Source organism: Zingiber officinale, chromosome 4A, assembly GCF_018446385.1.
Source record: "Zingiber officinale cultivar Zhangliang chromosome 4A, Zo_v1.1, whole genome shotgun sequence".
Lineage (NCBI taxonomy): Eukaryota > Viridiplantae > Streptophyta > Magnoliopsida > Zingiberales > Zingiberaceae > Zingiber > Zingiber officinale.
Window position 1 is genome coordinate 115,934,648 of NC_055992.1, and position 14,124 is coordinate 115,948,771.

Here is a 14,124-nt window from a genome sequence, read left to right on the forward strand (position 1 = left end):
CCCAGTGAGGTTGCGGTGAATCTTCCGGCGAGGCAGTGCCGAACAGAGAAAGGAGAACTTCTTCAGCGGCGTCAATGCGGAGAAAGGAGACGGTCGTGCGTGCCTAGCTGCGTGGGCTCAGCGTGGCTGGCTTGACGACCGCCCGTCACTGTGGTGGCGGTTGAAAAACGAGCCGGACATTTCCTCTTTAGCGGCGGCAACATGAAAAACACAGAGGAGAGATAGAGAGAGCGAGAGCTAGAGGAGAAAAAGGGAGGAGAGTTGTGCTGACGACAAGGGGGAAGGCGGCGACGGTGGCGTGAAGAGGAGGTGGTGGAGTCGGCCTCTAATGCTAGTGGCTGGAAGCTTCTGCTGGCGAGAGGAGAAGGAGAGAGGAGAGGGAGTCGTCAATGTTGACGTCACCACGTCGGCGCCAGTGATGCCGGAGGCATGAGCCACGTCGAGCGTGCGAAGAGGGAGAGGAGATGTGGCTCGGCGATACTTCCTCGGTTGAGGAGAAGGCGACGAAGGCCGGCATGCGGGGCGACAACGGGCTATAGCTTCGACGGCGACTCCGATAGGAGAATCGGGTGTTGGCGGCGCCCCTTCGTCCCTGGCCCTAGCGCAGAAAAACCCACCGAGAAGGAATAAAACACCGCCCCTTCGTTGTGTCTACAGTGTTCCCCTAAAAACCCTACTTAGCCATTGACCAAAATGCCCTCTCATCTCCACTTAATTCTCCCTCTGCCCTATATCCGTATCACAATCCTCCCCTTCAAGTCTAGTCGAAGGAGGCGTGAGTCAGACTGACTAGACCCAACCCCGACTGACTAAACTCAACCAAATGAAGAATGAAATCCCTCCTGAATGCAGAGTCAAATCGTCGTGTCGGGCAGGCAATCGGTCGAATGTTAAATGAGAGACCGAGCAAGCGATCGATCGGAGGCCGAGCGAAAAATCGAGCGATATCGCGCAGATGGTCGGGTGATGCTAAGCAAAGCGATCAGGCAATTGTTGAGCGGGCGGACTAGAAAACGTCGATTACAACAGTAAAGCACGATCGAACGATTATGCGAGTGCTAAGCAAAATGTCAAACGGGTGCCGACCAAGCAGCAGAAAATAATATCGAGCAAGTAGAAAGACGAAGAGCAAACAGTGTCGAGCACGCGACCGAGAAAATATATACCGAATAATAGTAACCCGCGACCAAGCAAATGCCGACTAAGAAATCAGGAGAACGTTGACCGGGTAAAGATATGCTAAGCAAGCAATGTCGAGAGTGTGGCCAATTGGCAATAAACCACGACCGGGCAACCGAAAAGTGTCGATCGAGTGATAATAAAATGTGACCAAACGACCAAAAAATATCGACTGGGCCATAGGAAGAATGTCGAGCGGGCCGAAAGACGATGGGCGAGCGGTGTCAGACGCGCGACCGAGAAAATATCATCCGAGTGACAATAAATCACGACCGGGCAATAGAGAGACTGATGGGCGAGCAAAGTCATGAGCGCGACAAAGAAAGTACCAATCCAGCGACAGTAAAATCACGATCGGGTAATAGAGAGACTCATGGTCGAACAAAGTCGTGAGCGTGACCGAGAAAGTGTCGACCGAGCGGTAGCAAAACGCAACTGGGCAATAGAGAGACGGATCGACGAGTAAAGTCGTGAGCGCGACCGGGAAAGTGTCGACCAAATGATAGTAAATCACGACTGGGAAAGTGTCGACCGAGTGATAGTAAATCGCGACCAGGTAATAGAGAGACTAATGGACGAGCAAAGCCATGAGCGCGACTGAGAAAGTGTCATCCGAACGCTAGTAAATCATGACCGTGCAATCGAACAATGTCGCTTGGATAATAGGGAGAAAACTCGAGCTGGTGGAGCGACGACAAGCGAGGGGTTTTGAGGTCGTGATAAAAAAAATGTCTCCAATACAAAGCGAACGACCGAGCAAATGGCCAAACGATACTGATTGGTCGACTGAGAGAAGGCCGATCGGGTGATCGAAAGAATGCCGAGTGGGTGTGAAGCCTGTGCGCTGGATAGACATGTAGCCTATGAGACCAACTGAGAATGGGAGCAGAGCCCGTGGATTGAGCGCGAATGAGAGCAAAGGCTCTGTGAGCCTCATCAGGCGCAGATCCTGAGAGACTGAAAGCTGTTGGTGCAATATTCCCTAGGTCAAGGTTGACCTGGTTGACTGAGCTTGAATTGGTTCAAGCTCGAGTCTTGATGTTTGGGTTTCAATGTTTGACAATACATGGAGACAAGACATGGAGATTGCAGGTGCAATTGTTCATGTGGTGAGATTATGAAGGAGAGTCAAGTAGGTCAAGGTTGACTGGATACTTGACTGGAAAATCCTGATGAGTGAAGCCAGGTGAAAGTCCTAACTGGGAGGTTAGGCAGTATGAAAAGTCCCGGTGAGTGAAGCCGGGCAGTTGAAAAATCCTGGTGAGTGAAACCAGGTGAAAGACCTAGTGAGTGAAGCTAGGCAATATGGAAAGTCCTGGTGAGTGAAGCCAGGTGAAAGTCCTAGTGAGTGAAGCTAGGTAGATGGAAAGTCCTGGTGAGTGAAGCCAGACACAGGAAATCCAGATGGGTCAAGTTTGATTAGACATCTGGTGTTGGCCCAAGTAGGTCAAAGGGATTGACCGGATACTTGGCATGGGAAATCCAGGTGGATCAAGGTTAATCGGACACCTGGTGGAGAAAGTCTAAGTAGGTTAAAGGGATTGACCAGGTACTTGGCACGAGGAGAAAAGTCCAAGTAGGACAAAGGGATTGACCGGATACTTGGCACGAGGAAATCCAGATGGGTCAAGGTTGACCAGACATCTGGTGGAAGTTCAAGTGGGTCAAAGGGATTGACCGGACGCTTGGTAAGGGAGTCCTAGCAGGTCAAGGGTGACCGGATGCTAGGCATGATGAACCAACAGGTCATGATTGACCAGATGTTGGTTTAGGGGACTTTGGATTTGTTTTTGGGCAAAAACAAGAAGCTGGATCGATCAGCCGATCGATTGGCACATGCCCAATCGATCGGCCGATCGATTGGGTGAGTTCCCGCGACAAGCTTTCTCCCAATCGATCAGGGGATCGATTGGGGAGAAGTGTCGCGCGAACAGAAGAGCTCTGGATCGATCGGTCGATCGATCCAGAGCCCCCAATAGATCGGGCGATCGATTGGGAGGTGCGATTTCGCACGATAAGCCCTGGATCGATCAACCGATCGATCTAGGTAATTTCCGAGAGCACAGAGGCGCTCTGGATCGATCGACCGATCGATCGACCGATCGATCCAAAGCCTCCCCGATCGATTAGGAGCAATCCAATCGATCGGGATCTGACCATTGGCGTCGTATTTAGCTACTGGCGAGCTGTTCTCTCGGCAGAGAACTTCCACGGCTTCGATTCTTCTCTTCAGCGATCTTCACAGCAACTCCACAAAGTTCTCACCGCTAGATCTTAAGGATTCTTGGAGGCATTTCCAAGTCAAGAGGCGGATCTACAGCAAGAAGAAGAAATCCAGGGTTAGAGTTTTCTTGTGCAAACTTGTAAGCTTTTGCTTGTATTTTGTTCCCTTTCCCCTTCCTCTTGTAGTGTGAGCTTATAGGGCTTCTCTGCTTTCGGTAGTTACCGAAAAGGATTATTTTATTAATGGAGGGGTGCGTGAGTGTGTGGATCCTTGGACTAGTCACCTCTTGTGAGGTGGATACCAAGTAAATCCGTTGTGTTAGCGTTGTATGTGTTGTTTCTTGTATTTCCGCTGCATATCTTTGAAGAAACAAGCAACGAAGAGCACGAGGATCGCGCCGAGCTATTCACCCCCCTCTCTAGCTACATAATCGGTCCTAACAAAAGCAACCGAGAGCAGAACCTGTGGATCGGGCGCGAACGTGAGTAGAGCCTATGGATAGAGCGCAAGCAAGAGTAGAAAAATCAGGCGGTTATACCAAGTAAGGAGGAAAGCGGGTATCGATCAAGCAGCACATGCGAGACAAAGCAATGAGTAAGACACGAGGGACAAGTTCCGGGCAAAACGATAAGTGAGGCAAGAGCGATGAGTGCTAGACAGAGCGGCGATTGAAATATGAATGTGTTAGGACCAAAAGGAGCTAGAGGGGGGGGGGGGGGGTGAATAGCTCTTCGCGTGCTCGTTGCTCGGCGTTGCTTGTTTCTTCAAGGATGCGCAGCGGGAATACAAAGAAACAAATACAAACACGCTAACACTTGGATTTTACTTGGTATTCACCTCCAAGGGAGGTGACTAATCCAAGGATCCACACAATGCACGCACCCTCCACTAATGAAACTCTCCTTTATGGTAACTACCAAGGGCGGAGAAGCCCTACAAGACTCAATACAAGAAGAAGAAAGGGTAGTAAAGAAATACAAGCTTACAAGCTTACAATGAGTGCACAAACCCTAACCCTAGCTTCTTCTTCTTGCTTTGATCTGCCTCTTGACTTGGAAGAGCCTCCAAGAACCTTCAAGAACTGGCGATCTCGAGCTTGAGAAGAGTTGTGGAGGAGCTGGTGAAGATCTGAAATGAATCTGTGAAGTGATTGCCGAAGACAACGCTCGCCTACGGCTCAAATACGACGCAACGGTCGGATCACAATCGATTCGATTATTCCCAATCGATCAGGGAGGCTTTGGATTGATCCACGGATCGATCCAGAGCGCCTCTGTGCTCTGGAAAAAATGCCTGGATCGATCCACGGATCGATCCAGCGCTTATCGCGTGAAGCAGCAGCGTCCCAATCGATCCACTGATCGATTGGGACCTCTGGATCGATCCACTGATCGATCCAGAGGCTTTCTGTTCGCTGGGAAAGGTCTAGATCGATCCACTGATCGATCCAGAGCCTGGATCGATCCACTGATCGATCCAGAGCTTGGTTTTTCCCAAAAACCAAGTCCTAAACCTCCCAAACCAACATCCGGTCAAACTTAACCTGTTGGTACGTCATGCCTAGCGTCTAGTCACTCCCTTGACCTGCTAGGACTCCCTCACCAAGTGTCCGGTCAATCCCTTTGACCCACTTGGACTTTTCTTTCATGCCAAGTATCCGGTCACTCTCTTAACCTACTTGGACTTTCACCTAGCTTCACTCACTAGGGTTTTCAATCTGCCTAGCTTCACTCACTAGGTCTTTCACCTGGCTTCACTCACCAGGATTTTCATACTGCCTAGCTTCACTCACTAGGACTTTCATCTGGCTTCACTCACCAGGATTTCCATCTGCCTAGCTTCACTCACTAGGACTTTCACCTGGCTTCACTCACTAGGATTTCCATCCAGTCAGGTATACCTACTTGACTCTTCTTCATTCACACTGATCAGTCCCTGATCAGAATCTCCCCATATGAACAACTGCACCTGCATTGTCCATGTGTCTACATGTATTGTCAAACATCGAAACTATGACCAAGACTCAAGCTTGGTCAAACCAGTCAACCTTGACCTAAGGGATATTGCACCAACAATCTCCCCCTTTTTGATGTTTGACAATACCTTTAATTTTGGACCATTCTGAGTTAAGCTAATCCCATAGCCTTAACTCCATTCATGCCAAGGTATGAATGTTGGTTCCCTTCATTCTCCCCCTATGACCTCCCCCATAGGTAATGAAGGTCTAACTTAAACCACACATTCTCCCCCTATTGGCACACATCAACCCATCTTTGAGCACACATTAACCCGTGCCTCAATTTTGGGCACTCTTCAACAAATGCCCCATTGTTGAAAACTCTCCCCCTGAAGAGTTGCTCATCGTTGTTCACAACTTCACTCATTGTGACCAACACGATAATGGAGGACCCATACCCTTCATTAACCTTAACCCTACATTCTCCCCTAATGTAGGCAAATGCCCATCCTTGAGCATTATCCACTTGAAGCCACTTGAACAATGAGGATATCCACTCCCCATTAAAGTTCAAACGCTCAACCTTGAGCATGTTCTTAACGGAAGGTTGACCACCTTCCAAGGTTCATGAAAAATAATTTTCATGTCTTTAAAGAGTCCCTCCCCCTAAAGACATGGTGATAACTTCTGTCATTGCACCAACAATGACTTGAAATCCCCAAAACTTTAGGAAACCCAATTTTAGAAGTTTTGAGCTTCAAATATTCAAAATTTGAAACAAACCTCAACCTAAACTTCAACTTAGCCTTCCTTAACCAATCCATCCTTGTTTTCCACACGAAAACACCCTTTTTATGTATACAAATGTATTTTTAGGGGTTTGGAATGGTTACCTAGACTAAAATAGGTTCAAAATGCTGAAAATAAGCTTTCCCAGCCAAAATCAGCAACTTGGATCGGTTGGAGTTGGGTTCCAATCGATTGAACCTTTCTGAATCGATCCACTGATTGATTCAGACTTCCTGGATCGATCGGCTGATCGATCCAGCGAGCTTCTGCTCGCGGGAGACTTGCCTTCTGAATCGATCCACGGATCGATTCAGGCACTCCAATCGATCCATGGATCGATCGGAGCTCTGATAGTAGCTGAATTTCAAAATCAGCCAACTTCAAAAACCCCTAGAAAATTCTACAAAAATCCAAAAATCATGAAATTTCGTGTAGGCATTATTTAGGGCATATACTATCAAGGAAAAATAGTTTTCTATGAAAATACTTCATATTTTCAAATATTGACACAAACTTGAAAACTTGCAAAAACTTTAGTGTTTTTCCTCAAGATTGTGTCTAACTATTCAATGGTGATTACTATCAAAAGATAGCAGTCACCAATGTTTTCCAAAATCATTTTAAAACATTTTCAAAATCAATATCCCACCATGTTCCTTGGGCTTAATGCACATGACTTGTACATTAGCTTTCCCAATGATGGGAAAACACATAACTATGTGTTTTGATGAACCTAAAACTCAAAAAAATGCACTAAATCAACATGTTGAGTTTTGTTCATCATCCTAACATCTCACTTGTATCTATTGTGGACAAAACACATACAAGTCATCTTATAGATCTTTGTGAGATGTAAAATTTGGTTTAGCCCTATTCTAGGGATCATGCATATCTATCTAGGCATTTTAGATATATTAGACATCCACCCAGGATGTCACTTGTTAATAAGTGTTGTTAAATGTCATTTGTCCTTAATTACAAGGAATTAAACTTAATGCATGATTATGCTATGACATACATCAAAATGAAATAACTTTCAAAAGAAAGATTCCTATAATTACATGATGTATGTATGACATGACATGGTATTTTTGTATTTTCATAATAAGGTATGAGTGCAAAAATAAACATGATGTCATGACATATAATGGGCAAACAATCATGGCAAGATTCAGCATAAATAAAATATACCTAAATTACCTTTCTAAGTATCCTTACCCACTTAGCTAACCCCACTTGTTTTAACTTAAAACGTTAAACCTAGATTGCCCTAAATGCTTCAAAGAAATGCCAAAACCTAAATTGACATTTCTATTTTTCTTGATTTGTTTATGCCACTTAAAAATTAAGCATATCCTCAAATGTTGGCATATTCTATTTTTTTTTCCTCAAGAATAATCACATAAATCAAGGCCCGGATTTCCTTAAATTTCTAAGAGAATACCAAAATCTCAACTTGGTATTTCTCTAGGTTTTCCCAATTTATGCCATTTTAAGATAAAATCAATTTTTCACCATTAGGCACATTTTACTCTTTCAAGGAGTAAATAATAATTCAATTTCATTTTCAAAGGTTAACAAAAACCTTGAAAATGCTCCTTGAGTGTCAATTTCTTCATGATTAGGTTAACTACCCTTTCACTTAGAGTTGACACTCTCTAACCCATTTATGGGGTAGAGAAAATGCTCCTAGGAACCCAACACCTATTGGTGCTCCTTGGATGCTCTAGGTATTCACTAGGGATAACTTCCCTAGATACCTTCCTAGTGACCTTGTTTGGCTTCTTAGAAGCCTTGGTCACCTTTTCTAGGTCAACTCTAGGGATAGCCTCCCTTGTGACCTTGTTGGTGACTTTCTTAGACTTCTTAGAAGCCTTAGTCACATTTATTGCAAAAATACTCTTAGGGATGACTTCCCTAGTATTCTTGACTTGACCACTAGACCTAGGGTTATTTCCATAACTATATGGAACCCTATGGTACGAAATTTCATCCTTCTTAGCCTTAGGTTTGTATCCCAAACCTCTATGGCCATTTGATGACTTTGATACTCCTAGACCTAGATTTTTACCCTTAGACCCTTGTGTCATATTTGTGATTTTTCTAAGGGTCTTTTCTAATTTATCAAGTCTTGACCTCAAGACTTGATTTTCCTTCCATAATCCCTCAACCATAGATTTTTCATTACACCCATGAGCATTTTTGTTTCTAGACTTATAACTATGGTCCTTAGTGTGATTGCCTAGATTTTTATCTATCTTCCTAATCCTAGGTGTGGTAGTCTTAGCATGATAAGCTACATGTTTTTCTTTAATTTTATCATGCCTCCTATTTTCATGGTAAATAGCATTAAAATGATATAAACTTGAATTAGCATGCTTTTTACCATTATGCAAGGGAATAGGCTCAATGAAAGTTACCTTTCTTTTTACCTTAGGGGCTCCCCCTTGAATTGAGCTTCCTCCTTGAGCCTTGACCACTACAAAAAAACCTGTAAATAACGACGGCATTCCCGACTGAATTTAATTCAGTCGGTAAATACCGACTGAATATATATTTCAGTCGGTAGTTACCGACTGAATTTAATTCAGTCGGTAAATACTGACTGAATATATATTTCGGTCGGTAATATTCCGACTGAATATATATTTCAGTCGGCAATTCATTTAAAGGGTTCGGGTATTGATGCTTACCGACGGAGTTAATATTCCGTCAGTATATATCGCTAATCGGGTGATCCGATCAGGGTTAGAGTTTACCGACGGAATCACAATTCCGTCGGTAATCCCCGACGGAATCATAATTCAGTCGGTAGTTACCGACTGAATTTAATTCAGTTGGTAACTACCGACTGAATTTAATTCAGTCGGTAAATACTGACTGAATATATATTTCGGTCGGTAATATTCCGACTGAATATATATTTCAGTCGGCAATTCATTTAACGGGTTCGGGTATTGATGTTTACCGACGGAGTTAACATTCCGTCAGTATATATCGCTAATCGGGCGATCCGATCAGGGTTAGAGTTTACCGACGGAATCACAATTCCGTCGGTAATCCCCGACGGAATCAGAATTCCGTCGGTAAACCCCGACGGAATCACAATTCCGTCGGTAAACCCCGACGGAATCACAATTCCGTCGGTAATTATCGACGGAATTGTGATTCCGTCGGTAAAACAGAGTGAAATTAGGGCACGGTGCGACTTTCCTCTCCGCGCGAACTTGATCTCCTCTCCTCTCCGCTTCCTCGGCGATCGGCAACTGACAACCGGCGATCTCGACGTCCAGCCTCGTGTCCTCTCCTGTTGTCGGCGATCAGCAACAGGCGACTTTGGTATGCTCCTCTTCTCCCTCATCTCTTTTGTTTGACACGCACGTCGGCGCTACGCCGGCGCCTGCTCCCCGGGCGTGTGCTCCACCGCCGGCTGCTCCCCAGGCACCTGCTCGCGGCAGCCGGCCGCCGATGGCGCAGGGCCGGCCGCCGCAGGCCGCTACTCGCGGTAGGCCGGGCGCCACAGGCCCTTGCTTGCGGCAGGCAGTTGCCGCAGGCCTGTGCCCATCTACACTGCTTACTGCTTTTCGATTCTAGTTTTTTTGCTTCTCGTATGAGATCGGATCTGTTAGCGACTGAGTTTGTCTCTCCAATGTGCGAGAGAGAGCTTGTGTCGGTTTAAATCTCATCTACGCTGCTGATTTCTATGCTGTATAATAGGATCTCTGTAGAGGAATCTAGATTATTTGTAATTGTCTGTCTTTCGTTGGGTAATATTCTTTGGAGATTTCTCCGGAAGATGTTAACTATGCAGAAATGTAAACTTTATAAAAAACAATTGTAGGTCTGATATAACTTTGATTAGAAAATAACAGAGTCTAGCGACGACGACTTACAAACTGTTGATATTGAGTAGAACTGTTTCCAGAGTCTAGCATTGATTACATTTTAGCATTATTGTTCATCAAGTAAGTTATGCTTCAATTCTGTTTTATTGCCTGATTATCATGTTTGTAAACTATTATGATGTGTTGTAATGCTATTTTGTAGATATTATATCTAATGGCAGATCATCCAGCACCACCACTTCGTGGATCTACAGTTCTTAGGGTTGTCGGAGAGTCGTAAGTATTTTTTAATTATTAGTAATTTATGTTCCTTTTTTAAACATATAGCTTATGTCTTAAATATTAGTGTTGTTATCTACAGTTCCTAGTTGTTATTAATTCAATATTAGTGTTGTTTGATTGTGAATCGAACATCTAGTTTACTTTCTCCATCATAAAATTTCTCATAACCACACTTTAACCATGCTACTGGAAGAAGTAGAAAAAATAAAGAAGCTAGATTATTGATATACTAATAGTGTCTTATTTGATTGATTAACCATCCTTAACACCAATAACCAAGCCCTCCACAACCTCTAGTTTGTTAAACTTTAAGTTGTTTTACCTAGTGACAAACTCTAAGTTTGTTAAACTTTCATTTGTTGTTTTTTTTTAATAATCCAAGTGTCCAAACTTCACCCGATTAATTTTCGAGATAGACAACCTTTCCTTAATTCAACTATCGAGTAAATTCGGAGTGCAGCTTATGCACACTCAGAAACTAACTTGATATTCTTATTGTTCCTTTGAGTACTAGTGTTGTATTGTTCCATGGACAAACCAACTCCAACACAACTCTGCTGACAAGCAAACTCATAGACACTAGATTTCATGCATAATCTATCCTCTAATGGGACAAGGTTCCAAGCATAACCTAAAGGTGGAACCTTAACCTAAAGGTTCAGATTTGCATGTTGTCCTCATTAGGCTTATGATACAATAACTTGAGCTACTTCAATCATAAAATGAATATTGTAGTTGTTTTTATAAGGTTTCAGATTCTTAAGTGGTTGTGGAGGTGGCTCAATTTTAGTAGTTGTATGCTTAAAGTATATTGTAGTTGTTTTTAGGTTTCAGATTCTTAAGTGGTTTTAATTTATCATACATTAATTAAGTCAAATATAATTATTCTATTTGGATATTCTTAGATATTTATCTTAAATTGTATTGCATTTTGCAGAAGTCCATATTGATACATTCACCATTGTACAAAATTAGTTATATACATTGATACTATCATTGGATATCTACAATATAATTCAGGTATTTTATTACATGTAAAATTAGTTATATATTACAATTATATCGATTCAGTCTGATTATAATCTCTTATGTAACGCCCGCCCTTCTTACCCAACCAAAGGCGGCGCTACGTTCTTTATACTACTTACGTACATGCTTTGGTTATACTATAGCAGCGGAAGAAAAACTTTTAAACTATTCATTTTATTTAAATAAGCATGATATCACAGATGAAATATGCATATATTGATTCTATAACTAATCATATTAATCTGTCTGAATCGTTCTTTGCCGAGCCACCACCACACACATCCTTATCCGCTCCTCCTGTTGCTCCTCTAGTTCATCCAGTTCTTTTATCTGCGGTACAAGGAAAGTAAGCTGTGAGCACTCATGGCTCAGTAAGTTCCTTTCCTACTCACTAAAACCGAAAATCATCGTATATTAATATCATGCGTAATATCATAAGCATATAACATACAAAGGTATCATATTCATATCATCATGGCATCATATCAAATCATTAGCTAATTCAAGCACATATGCAGGCAATGCATCATGAATTTGAAAACTTATATTTGTAAGTACTTGAAATTAATATCATCATCATTGGGGATCCCGGTTTGTACCACATACATCATACGTAGGTCCAAGGTAGCAAGTCTTGAACCCTACCATACATACATACTAGGCCCGAGTCTTACTCCATCGACCTAGGGCATCAGAAGCCCATTACTGACGAGGCCCGAGTCTTATTCCATCGACCCCGGGGCGTTTACGGAGCCCACCCTTGGTACAAACCATACAAAGTAATTTATCATGCATAACTATCATATCATATCCTTAACAATCTTTCATGCATTTCATTTTTCATTCTTCTCATTATGTATAGCATTTCATATGCTATTACATATCATGGCATTCACATAATTTCATTCTTCTCATTATGTATAGCATTTCATATGCTATCACATATCATGGCATTTACATATATTTCATTCTTCTCATTATGTATAGCATTTCATATGCTATCACATATCATGGCATTTACATATATTTCATTCTTCTCATTATGTATAGCATTTCATATGCTATCACATATCATGGCATTACATAAATTTCACATAAAAACATATAAAAAGCCTTGTACCACAGGTGAGGGGAAGCTTACCTTCTTCGCTTAAGTTTTCTAGAATTGAGAACTTGCTTGGACCTTTCTTCTTGCTTGCTAGGTTCGGCACCAATGGAGGGAAAGGAGTGGCTAGGTCTTTTGGTGGAGAGGGGAGGAAGAAGAAGCTTCTCCCTCTTGTGTTGCTCGGCAACAACAAGGAAGAAAGAAGAGGGAGGGAGTGAGGAGGAAGAGGAGCTTCCTTCCTCTTGTGTTGCTTGGCAACAAGAAGAAGAAGAGAGGGGGTCTCGGCACAAGAGGGAGGAGGAGAGGGAGAGGAGTGGAGGATGAATTTGAAGTCACCCCTCCATGCCTATTTATACTAAAATGAGGGGAGGAAATTTGACTTGATTCATCCTCCCCATTTATTCCTCTTCTTTATGATAGGAATATTCTAGAGATATGCCTTGTGAGTTCTCTCTTAATCTCTCTCTTTTCTCTCCTTTAATAAAATTTTCTATCTCTCCTCTTACAATATCCTCTCTTATCCCAATTGGTTAACACATGCATGCATCCACAAGAGAACCAAGGTTCAAAACTTGGTTATGCATATTTTTACTTCTTTTTCTTTTTAAGTAGAAAGAATCCTTTCTTATTCTTAACTACTTAATCCTTCCTCTCTTTACTAATAATTCTCCTATCCCTTTGGTATCCTATACATGTTCCCTACAAGAGATCCAAGGTTCAATCTCTCTTCTAACATTTTATTTTCTTTTACACATAATAATTCATATGCATTATGCATAAATATTTCATACATGTACATATTATCTCTTATTTCTTTCTTTTGTCCACATTAATTCCATACATTTTAAATCATGTATAGATGATTATATTCTCAACTTTATTTTTCTTTCATAAAGTTTTAATCATCTAAATCCATCTTAATATTTAACATAGAGTATTTACATCCTCTTTTCATTCGTACTCCCATTACCCTTCTAGGCTTTCTAGGGGTGTTACAATCTCCCCTACTTATTGAAAGTTCGTCCCCGAACTTAGAATGACAATTTCTGCTCAGATTCCCTTAGATGTTGGTGGAGCTTCTAATCTCCCTTGACTTATTGAGGGTCCCTCAATGGAAGTCTGCAGTTGGTGTAACCTTGCGGGACCGCCTTGATTCGAAACATACTGTGGTGCTTTAGTAGGGCAGTCTCTAGATAGATGTCCTTCTAGTCCACAGTCGTAGCATTTAATTTTGCCCTTACGACAGTCTTTTGCTTTATGACCCTCTATCCCACAGTTGTAGCACCTATTAGTGCCCGTACGACATGTCCCTGGATGTTTCTTCCCACATGTATTGCACAGAGAAAACTTGAGCTGCTTGTTGGACGGACCAATCTCAGTGTCATTCCGTCGTTTTTCCTTTCCGCCGTGGTTCCCTTTCCAGTTGGCTTTAACATTTTCCAGTTCTTCCTTCTAAGCTTGCTTCTTGTCCTTGTCTAGTGCCTTCAGGTAGTGTTCAGTATTCAGGGCACTGCTAACTAACTCTTCTGTGGTCTGTGGTCTGTTAACTCCGCCGGCCACATTAAGTGCTATCTCGGGTCTGAGCATCTTTAGCATAAGCCTGACCCTTTCTCCTTCCGTCCTAACTAATTCCGGGCATAGTCGCGCCAGGCGGTTGAATCTTTTTATCGCTTCTTCCACCGTTAGGTCGCCTTGCCGAAATTCAGTGAATTCA